Source organism: Dysidea avara, chromosome 4 (genome assembly GCF_963678975.1).
Source record: "Dysidea avara chromosome 4, odDysAvar1.4, whole genome shotgun sequence".
Taxonomy (NCBI): Eukaryota; Metazoa; Porifera; class Demospongiae; order Dictyoceratida; family Dysideidae; genus Dysidea; species Dysidea avara.
In genome coordinates this window covers 19407863-19419236 of record NC_089275.1, presented here as the reverse complement: position 1 = coordinate 19419236, position 11374 = coordinate 19407863, and the positions used below count along the sequence as shown (strand labels likewise).

Here is an 11374-nt window from a genome sequence, read left to right as displayed (position 1 = left end):
GAGTAATCCTCGTGTCTATCAAAAGCGCACGAGTGATAAAAATTTTTTTGATCTTGTTGGATTGCGAATAGGAGGTGGTGGAGTGGCAGGATTGATTGATTGATGTTTATTAGCTCTGGACAGTCGGACAAGCCGCTCTTCCCTACCAGAATGGTCGGAAAAGAACAGAGATCGACAGGAGAGGCCACAGAAATCCCGCGCTGGAGTCAATTGATCTTGCTGGGTTAGTCTATTTGTGTATGGCACCAAACCTGGGGTCTATAAATCTATTATGGTACCATCTAGAATAGCCACGCATGCCTTTGTATGCGCACTATTTTATTTTCTTTATTGCATATTAATTACCGTGAGAAGTATACTGTCTGCAAGCAAAAACTGTGGCCTTTGAGTGTGGGGTGGAGGGAAGAACTGAAGTGAGCCCTTACCACAAAGTGTACAGTGTGTTGTACTAAAATTCCTGTTTATTGAATAACCCCATACCTCTCTTGTAACGTTATTTGTGAAAGTCACTTATCATACCTCTTTTACTGGTAACCCATTAACGGCCACTGCCACTGTATGGCGGCATGGCTTCATAACTCACTCTATAATAAATTTTAGTCTCACTATAACTTGTAAATGTGTTTCAAAGCAAGATGCACTTGTACCGAAACAGACACGTTCATTGAGTCCCGTTACTGGGATAACTGGATCCTTCCTAGACTAGTACCGTAAGAGACGAAAGTTTGGAGGGACTAAAGTTTGGCGAATCAGGCCCTTAAACATTTTGGCGAAAGAAAGTTTGGCGAATTCATCTCTATAGCGGCGCGCGCCAACACATATATCGTATACTCACCTTACCTTGGAAAATATAGTATACGCTATGTCTAGCGGGTAACGTGGTAACACGTGCGGTAGAAGTGACTTGTCTCGTGAAATGGCTATACGCTACTACTTTGTTGTTGATTCAAAGGTGCATGGTTACCACGTGTATAAAGAAATATGGCCAAACCCTATCATTGGAGAAGAATTACCCTGCGAAAGAGAGATTGGAAATACGCACGATCCGTCAGCAGTGGCTGTCAAGAAGCTTATAACAGGAGAGAGGAAGATTGTCGGCCATGTACCAAGAAGAATATCTCCATTGTCTTCGTCGTTCATAAGGGGTGGTGGGAACATAAAATGTGTTGTTACTGGAACGAAGCGTTACTCATCGGATTTACCTCAAGGAGGATTGGAGGTGCCATGTCGGTATACTTTCAGTGTTAATGATGCCAAAAAGTGTGATCAACTGCATAAGCGCATTATTGACTCTTTGTCGAGAACATGCCATGATGAAAGCCCATCAACAGATGTGGTCGAAGCAATAGAGACAAGAATAGATGAGATTGTAGACACCAATGAACCGACAAGCTCTGGAGAGAAAACTACCTTAATCAAAATTGAGCCTGAAGATACATCTAATACTTCAGCAATGTCTAATAGAATATGTCAAGATTCTCATGTTGAAGAGGTTATTGTTCCAGAAGAAGTTGTCTGCTCTCCTCCAAAAAAACAAGCCCGCTTTGATGAGGAGCGACTATTGATGGGAGAAGAATTGAGTGATCGTGAAATAAATTTTGCGCAGCAACTTCTAAAGCAGCAGTTTGGTCATATCAATGGGCTTTGTTCCACTTTGTTACAAGATAAAGATAGGCCTTATAATCTTACCACCACTACGCTATCAAACAGGATACAGATCATCTATTGTCCAAGTCGCAGGCATTGGATAGTGGCAACCACTATAAACTCAAATTGTGATACTGTTAAAGTCTACGATTCCATGTTCCGCTATCTTGATAAGAATTCCCTGATCACTGTTGAGAAATGCTTTACATACAATGGTGAGGTGCCAACAGTGAAGATGATGCAATGCAGGAAACAGGAAGGTACTAAAGATTGCGGTGTTTATGCTGTAGCCTTTGGTGTAGCTCTAGCAATGGGCCATAACCCAAGCAGGCAAAATCTGAAGCAAGATGTGATGAGATCACACCTTGTAACCTGCTTTAAAAATGAGCACTTTTCTTTGTTCCCATGCAAATAACTGAACAATGTATTTCATATACTTTTAACTTTATTTGTAATCACCATTGTTGATAATATATTACACTAATTTAACAAACAGATTAATAGCTCATGAAAGTGGGATTATAGTTTTGTTACTAACATACATCTAAAATGTCCTTCATAAATTTGAAGCCATTACTGACAATGTCTGGTTTTCTAGCGATGTATTCATGCGCAGCTATCATCCATGTTGCTCCCAATGGCTTTAGTATACTCAGACGTAAATCAATAGGACTTCTTTCTTCCTCTCCTTTCAACTGGTTACACACCTGCTTCGAGTACCATTCTTGAAATCTACCTCGTAAAAATTCTTTGACAGGCTTGTTGATACTTATATCAAGGGGCTGCAGACGATCAGTACAATTAGCAGGGATCAAAAGAACGTTGATGTTGTTGTTATCTAAGGTGGTAAGAATGTTGGTTGTACACTGGCCTTTAAAATTGTCAAATAGAACTAGAGCAGGATAGTCACAGGATAGCTTCAGCTCTTGTCTTTTTTTCTGCACATATGGTAAGATTATCTTATGTATGTAATCCTTCATTGTAGACTCGTTACACCAATGGTTATCAGTGTAAGTAACATCCCAACCACTTGGAAAGCTTACTTTTGGGATACAGCGACGTGTTTTGCCCTCATAAACTAACTGAGGAGGTAGGAACTCGCCACTCATAGTGCCAGCTAAAACAGCGGTAATTTGCCTCTTATCATCTTTCCCTGCTATCTCGACTCTTCTAGCTCCCTCCTCCTCCATGGTCCATGATGAAGTGGGCACATATTGAATTGCTGTTTGGTCCCAATTAATCACTAGGGCAGGAGGAATTTCATCCATGGACACAACATTTTGTATATCCAACAGGAATCCTTCTTTTATGCGATCAAAATTCTCAACGTCAACTTTGGCCTTGCTACTGACTCTTCTTTTCACCATCCCCATACGATGTAGCAAGCTCTTTGCCCATGATTTGGTTAGCTCAATACCTGTTTCATTGACACGAATCCCATTTTCATCATATGCCAACAAGTTTGCATCTATACTTTTTATGACTCCTTCTGCTGCAGCTATTGCAACAACAGTGTTAACTACCGACCCCTTCTTTCGCAAGAACTTCAAATATTCTTTCACTTGTTGATCGATGTCTTCACCAACCAGCAGTGGTCTTCCCATTTTTTTATTAGGTAGCTCCTTTAGTTCATCAGCATTATCACATCGCACCCGTTTTTTCAGGTTTTCTCTATAGGCATCTTTAAACCTCCTTACCGAGGTTTCCTTTAACTCGGGTAGGTCTGGAAAAGTCGCCTTGTAATAACGCAGTGCGTTAGTAGTTCCATGCTCACTAGCTCTCTTTCCAATTTGGAACTTCTGGGCTGGAGTTAAATGGAGATACGGCCCTCTTGAACTGCCTTGAGAGGCGATCGCTGAACGAACCGCGACATTGGCAGAAACAATAGTTAACCGAGGAATCCCAACTTCCTTATTCAAGGGTCCATCTGGACGAGGTAATTGATCATCAATAGTTTTGAGCTTCTCTTTAAGCTTAAAGTAATTCAGAATAGACATCGCTGACACCTCAACTAGCTGGCTAACACGTGTTCACACCCGCAGCTGGCACTTGGCTAAAATTGGCGAATTAAAGTTTGGCGAATTTTACGAATTCGCCAAATTCGCCAAACTTTAGTCCCTCCAAACTTTCGTCTCTTACGGTACGTGTTTGTTATGTAATAGTGTAAAGTATAAACTTTTTATAGTAGGCGAATTATATTGCTGTAAGTAAACTATAGAATAGTTCTTTGGAGTGTAATACACCTTTGTAAATTGTTGGTTGGGATTCTGTTGTTTGTTCAGGCTGGGTTTTTAGCATTAACTTCTATTAATGAGGTTTAACCCATTCGCAGCCAAATTCTGGCTGAATTGCATCATAATAACCATCTATATAATCTAAATACTCACTATAAACTAAAGAAATTGACTATGTTGTTTTTGTTTACATAACAATAACCACAATGATACCATTAGTACAATCATAAGTGTAGTACTCATGACATAATTTTTTTTGATATAGTGCCATTGCAGATTTGACCTTTGGTGAATTTTATGGCATTTTTGCCCAGAAATTTAATCATTTTTGTCTTTATCTTCACCTGACCTGAAATTGAAAATGACTGTTCTATTAGAGTATTTCAGTACAAGTGTATGTTCTATTAGAGTATTTCAACAAAGCTCTGTATAAAAATGTATGGCCTTCAGTTACCATAATAATTCACTTATCTTAGCACTTTTACCATTGCCTGAGACACATTGGGGTTTGGATAACCGAAGTTCCACTGTACCTCCCATAAAGGCAGGTAAACTCAAAGAATTTTGCAAAAGTGATTATAACTTCAAAATGGAATTACCTATTAACTTCAAATAAAACCAAGTTGTTTAGTTCAAAAAGACCTTTACTTTGGTACCATGTTTTTTTAAACACATCAATTAATGCCTCAGGGAGAAAAAGACAGAAATGGTCAAATTTCTGTGCAAAAGTGGCCACAAAGGTCACCAAAGGTCAAATATGTGATGGCACTATATCATAAAATACATGTATTGAGGAATACTATTGATGTGTAGAGCTTTAATAGTAGTATCACGCCATTACCATGGCGATTACAAATTTCGGGTGGAATAGTATACAGCAATTCATGTAACACTTTCACACCTCAGATCAAAGGAGCTGCCCGGGCTACATTTCGTATGTAGCCCAGCTAGCCGGGCTACATACGAAATGTAGCCTGTCTACAACTGGGTTGTGATTATATAGTCGTAGATGCCGAAATCGATTGTGGGGATCGAATAATACTCACTTGATTAGGATGCACAACTTGGATTTCACCTTGAAAACCACACAAACGGAGAGCGTTTTGTTACCCTTGCCATCCTACGAGTTGAAAAACGTTGGGCTAAGGTGAAAACTAGTGCTATAGCTTATTCATTCGATTGTTTCCGCACGTTTTCGAATATGGACACACCCCCATCACGAAGCTACCACTTTGCAAGGAGTAACCACTCTACAAGCAAGCTTACCTGTCTAGGCCTTTAGTGAACTACGTAGTTTTCCCATAAATGATTCAATAGTACTGACTAAAACATTAAACTTGCGTAACGGAAATTCTCCGTGATATCTCTAGGATATGTCCGTTTATCATAACCGAACGTAACCAGAATGTACTAGCTGCTGACCCATAATCGAAAATTTTAGGTGTGCATATATAATACATCCGGTGGCTACTCTTGTATTGGCTTGGGTGATTGATCATCCTGCATAGGCTATCAGCCTAAGAAGTGTTACATATTAGTTGTAACACGGGGCATTCAGCCTGAGAAGTGTTACATATTAATTGTAACATGGGGCATGCCTTCTGCCCTCGGGCCTGCAGCTCTCGGGCAGTCGGGTATACACATCAGGCAAAGCCCTCATGCCCATGTTACAAATATTACATAAGGAGTTGAATGATACTAAGTTTTATGATGTTTGTGCAATTATTGAAAATACAAATTGAGGTAAAATGTATGGAGTTTGTATTGGAGAAGTCAAAGTGGCCCATCCATCCTGAGACCTTTCCAACAATTAGTATAATCAGTCTATGTCATGATCTAAGGACAGAGAACAAACAAAGGACACCAGTAATGTATAATATTGCTGATGAACAGATAACTTGCTGAATTTTGGGTACTTCCTTCGATAATAATTAATAATGAAATACAACTGCTACTGTTTTATACTTATACCTGGCCTTTACTAGTGGTTATACCTGGTTTACCACTATAGCCCAGTTTGTTCCTCCCAAACCTTACCATACTCTAATGCAAACCTCTTGAGTATGAGCATCATTAGCGTTGACTAGCCATACCTGTAATTGAGTGTCCAATGCCACCTCCCCTTTGTGTACAGCTATCACCAGCAGCTGTAATGGCCACAGCCGGGTGATTTGTTGCAGTGATGTGGTTGTATTTAACCTCAAAACTTTCAATGGAAACTCCCTATTCCAATTCCAACAGTGTAAAGTGCTCCTCTAGTTCATGTCTGTACAATTTGACTCTATGTCTACATTTGTGAATATGTAAGGACATTTGTCCTCTGCACCTTCAAAATTAAATTAAGGTCTGCTTATACAATTTTTATTGTGTCACCTTCATTGATGTATGTGTTATGTTTTTGTACATTATTCAGGATCCTTATTTTATGAGAAACCATCTGGAGATCAACATACTGTATGAATGCAAGTTGTGTCTAACATTGAGGTATGTAAGTGTGTGTATGCATGCGTGCGTGCGTGCGTGTGTGTGTGTGTGCGTGCGCGCTTGGTGTATACTTATGTGCACTTTTGTGTGAATGTACTAACTTATCTATTTGATATCTACATTACTATACATAAAGTACACTTCCCATGTTATCAACACAGTCAAGATTGTTTGTTGTGTAGTTCTGCCTTATCAATGTCATCATAAAATCCATCAAAAATTATTGTCCATGAATGTGCTACCATTTGTGAAACTTTTGCAGATTGCAAGATTTTGTCAAATATCATGTCAAATATCATGAAAGTTTTCCCATAAATGCGGTGCTAGTTGGTGATGAGCAGATTGGTGAAATTTGTGAAATTTGCTTGACAATTAAATGGCCTGTAGTACCCCAGTTTCTTTCATGAGCCATGCCCACTTATTGGGATTGTGCGTCACTGTCTGTAGCTAGACATACATGGAACCACACCCTTTTAGGATGGTGTGTTGCAGCAGTCTGAAGGTATGCACGAAGCCATGTCCATTGCTCTGTGTACGCTTATGTGGAGCCACGTCCACTGTAATTGATTGTCAGGTGTATGTATAATTGTCATGAGCCACGCCTGCTTAATTGTTTACATGCACGTTTGAATGGGTGCTGCCATACTTTTGTCCACTGCAGATTATAACCGTGAATAAGTTTGTTTACCCTGCCGCGAAAGTTGTGCCATCAAAACTTTCCCTTATATGGTAGTTTCCCAGCTCGAAATATTGTGCATGTATGTACCGTGCAGCCTCCATGCATGTTTACTGTAACATGAGTGTTTCATGTATGTGAGGTACATGTACCATGCATAAAGTGACCATCTTCCAGTATCATGTATGTACCATGCATAGTACATGCATGTTGGCATGGTGCATGTAGAATCCCACAATGAAAACTGACGCTCGGTCATTAGATTATAAATACAAATTGAAACTTCAAAGTTATTGTGTGTGTATGACTGTTCTACATACTGTAGGTGATCCCAAGTAGTCAGTGATGCTTCATATAGCAGAGTGGTAGCTATTACAGCTTCACATAGCAGAGTGGTAGCCATTACATATAGCAGTAACCATAGCAATGACATACACTATGCATGCCAGGTTTTGGTATCAGTGCATGTTATGACATCATGTTGACAAAAGATGCATGTTAGTATTCATGTTACATGCATGCAACATGTAGGAAACATGTCTGAAATTCATGGCTTGTTACATGAAACATGCTTGTATGTTAAGGTTATGGAATAGTCTTAAAATGCGTGGGCGGAACAAATTACAAAACCTGCTTTAAACCAAGCAGGGATAAATAATTTCAACAACTGTGTTGTGTTAGCAATACAGGTAATTGTGCTTGTTTGTTTTACTGCAGAACAATGACTGTTCTTCGGTGTGTGGTAGCTATGTTTTATAAAAATGTGCTGCAGAAAACCAGACTAACAGATTACTAAATCCTTATAATTTCAACACAAGTGACTAAACAACTAAAATATCTAGGTCCTGTGGAAGAGATTTTTTAAGTTAGTGGTTGTATAGACGTTTTATTGAACTTTTAGTAGTTTTTAGAGTGAAACAAACTCTTTGAAGGCTTGTATCTGAGTCACTGGGAAGAAACACGCCAAAAACGCTTCCACAGGACTTAAATTTAATGCACAGTATCACTATGCCCCAGGAATGCCAATAGAGCCTGCAGCGGAAAAACATGGTAGTGACAGCTGGAGCTGAGCGGCTTACCTGTGTTACTACAACAAATTGCAGTGTTCCACCTGCCTCAAACTACACTATAGCTACATAAAAACATTAAATATGAAGGGCTTCAGCTTCATTTAAAACTTGTCATGCTGCTAGACTGGTTTTATGGGCTTCTCAAAAAGTATCGATAGGCATTCAAAATTTTGATTGATTGCCCGTGACTATACCGTAACCTTAACACTGATGACATACATGTTTAGGAGATCCTGTAGGTTGCATGTAGCATGCATGGTACATGTATGTACAATATTTCGAGCTAGGGCTGAAACAGAAAACATATTGGTTGACTTAAAAGAGTGTCTATGTATTATTAGAAAAATTTGGCATAATTTCCTTTGATGTCCTTTAATGAGGTTACTAATCCAATAGAAACCTAAGGTGGGGTCACTAACTAGTTAGTAACCTGTGGTCTAGTTGTCAATTGAGATTAAACAAACACCAATTACATGTTCCTATAGGCATGCAATAGCTGGTACATACCGTAGGTAGGGAAATTTTTGTGGTAAAAATATTTTCGTGGTTGGTCTGAGACCATGAAAATATTTTTAACGGAATTTTTTTAATCACGAAAATTTTTTTACTTCAATTATGCAGCTATACAAAGTTATTAAAGTAAGCATAGTATTAGAATAGTTCTTGTGCTTATAATGCATTATTTAAAAGTATATAGTTAACAATGTATCGCCCTCGTCAGTATCGCCACACACAAATATAATTCGCCGGTGCCTATAAACAGCTGGCATTATTTACAGTCCAGTGCTTCGTTTCAGTTTTGGTTGCTGTAACTCCCGAGCTTTGCCTCTTCGCGTCTGAGTCAACCTGAGTCCCTTGGTCAGCAAGTAATTAATTCTGGTGCCACGCCCTGTTCTTCGCGATCTGATTGGAGGCCATCAATTTTCTAGCTACACGGCCGGGTACATTACCAAAAGTGTATCTACAAACAAACCAAAGAAAGATAACTTTGAGATACAGTACTAAAAAAAAGTTTGAGTAAAAACTTTTTCGTTGGTTGTCTGCACCCACGAAAATATTTTTACTCGAAAATTTCTGAAACTAAAATATCTATACACGAAAATTTCTCTGCCTACAGTAGCTAAAATCGGTAAGTCATACTACAACAAAATACAGTTTCACTGAAGTTTTGGCATTGATCCAAAGTTAATAATATTAGTACCTCCTGTTATCTGAAGAACTGGCTGTATACAGTTCTCTTTTTGATCAATAACAGGTTGGATATGTTGTTTTCCACTTGCAACACTTGTCTTTCTTGAGGATGCCTCTTCACCTGATGAGGTAAGCTCTACCTTTGGTTTTTGTTGCTCACATCAACTCCATAATCTGAGGTAAGCTCATTAAGCTTTGTAGTTGTTCTCTTATATGCCCTCATACCTTCTTTACTATAGTGGCCATGTCTGGCTCATTATCAACTGTTTGTCTATGCCACTGTCAAATAGACGAGTAGCGCAACTTTCTCACAAGCTGTGGTTTGTAATAGTAGCCACTATACCCAGCACTTCTTCATCAAATCAGGAACCACTTTTTGTAAAGTGTTATGGCCACATGGTGTCCTTGGATACCAAATATCACCATCAGGTTTAGGAAGAGGTCGAAGAACGAAGCGTTTAGGGGCCATACACATCTTGTAAATGTGGACAAAACATCATTTAGGATATTTGGTATTCTCATACTGAGTTACCTCCTTTGGCTGCTTTGAATTACTGCTTAACCCTCCCTGATTTGTTTTTGACACATCTTCTCAATAGTGCAAATATGTACGAGACCCTGGCTTTTCAATTAGCTCAGTCTGAGAGGGAGAGTAACGAAGGCGTATGTGCTCTTTACCACTTCTTAATGGCAGACCGATGTATGAAGCAGCACAGTTGGAGAATCATCACCTAACAATTTCAGGAACAATCTCAGGTCCCACAGTTGATTTTCATCTTCCGAATTCCACTGCTTCTTCAGTAACTGCTTGTGATTTGGGTGAACCATACACACATTGCCCTTCACTGTTGTCACTAACCACTCCAGATGTTGCACAGTCACGAACGTCACTAACACCTCGACTAATACTGTATGAGCTGAGCTCTTGGCTTGCCTGTAGATATTCGATTTTGTCAAGTACTTTAATCACTTCTTCGTCAATAATAAAGTCTTAATCCACACAGGTGAGAAACTTTCCTACACTTTCTGGCTTCAGTACTTCACTTCCAACTCCACTTAAGGGCTCGAAAAAACTTTCCCATCCTAACGAGATTGGATCTTGTCTTCGCCATTCACAAAATTTACGGTTCTGGCTACTGCAGCTTCCTTAGATTGCTTGGAAGTGCCGTAGCTAGTTTAAATTTTCTAAACTACTTAGACTGCGCATACAAGGTTTCTACGTGATGGGTCAAGGTAATTAATTGTGGGTAGCCGAGCCCACATCGTCAGAGGGACACTAAATCACATAGAAACCTTGTAGACGCACTCTAACTATAAAATAAACACATTCAAGGGACTTCATTTCAGAATATTACATAGTAAAATATTACTGTATAGTGACAGTGTTATCTAACATGTCTTGTAGTCAGGATGAGTGGAAAGAGTGAGTGTTGTGTTACGCATGTTACAAGTGTTAACCAGCTTGAAATTATAGCCAGTATTGTTATTCAGGGATAGATGCATATTTAACATGTTCTTAGCTGCATGTTTTATTTATTTATTAAGGCTTTACAGCACAAGTGCTAAAGGTCTGTAGGACACCTGGTCCTACAGCCTGTTTAAAGTGTTTGTACATGTATAACTGTTCGCAAGTTGTTTTTCTAGAAGAAGTACCTACCCTTTATGGTATACCAGTATTGTAAAAGCACCACTGCAGTGCAATGTGGAAAAAGAATAGCACAACGGTGTTAGTTGTTTTTTTAGTACTGCAAAATCATTTACTAGTTCTAGTACTCGATTTTAAGAGCAGTTTTAGTTACTGTAGACCACCAATTATAGATTCCTTGTTTCCTGTCACCTGCCCTCATGGTAATTTTCGAGCCACATGCAGATTTATTATTGCATTTGATAGTCACGTGAGCTAAATATTAATACTGGCAGTTGTGTGGTCGTGTCATTGGGATGAAGACTAGGTTATTGGATAGTTGGACTGATATTACATACTGTAATATAGTGCGTGACATCTGGCCTAATACTAGCAGTGAATCTCTTCTAGTAGCCATTGGTAAACTTGAGATGCACATCAACACGAG

The 11374-nt window shown here is 39.1% G+C and overlaps 1 pseudogene; it reads left to right on the top strand.

The window, feature by feature from the left end:
• The window catches only part of LOC136254084 (splicing factor 3A subunit 2-like), a 34899-nt pseudogene continuing 23525 nt past the window's right edge, over nt 1-11374 (top strand).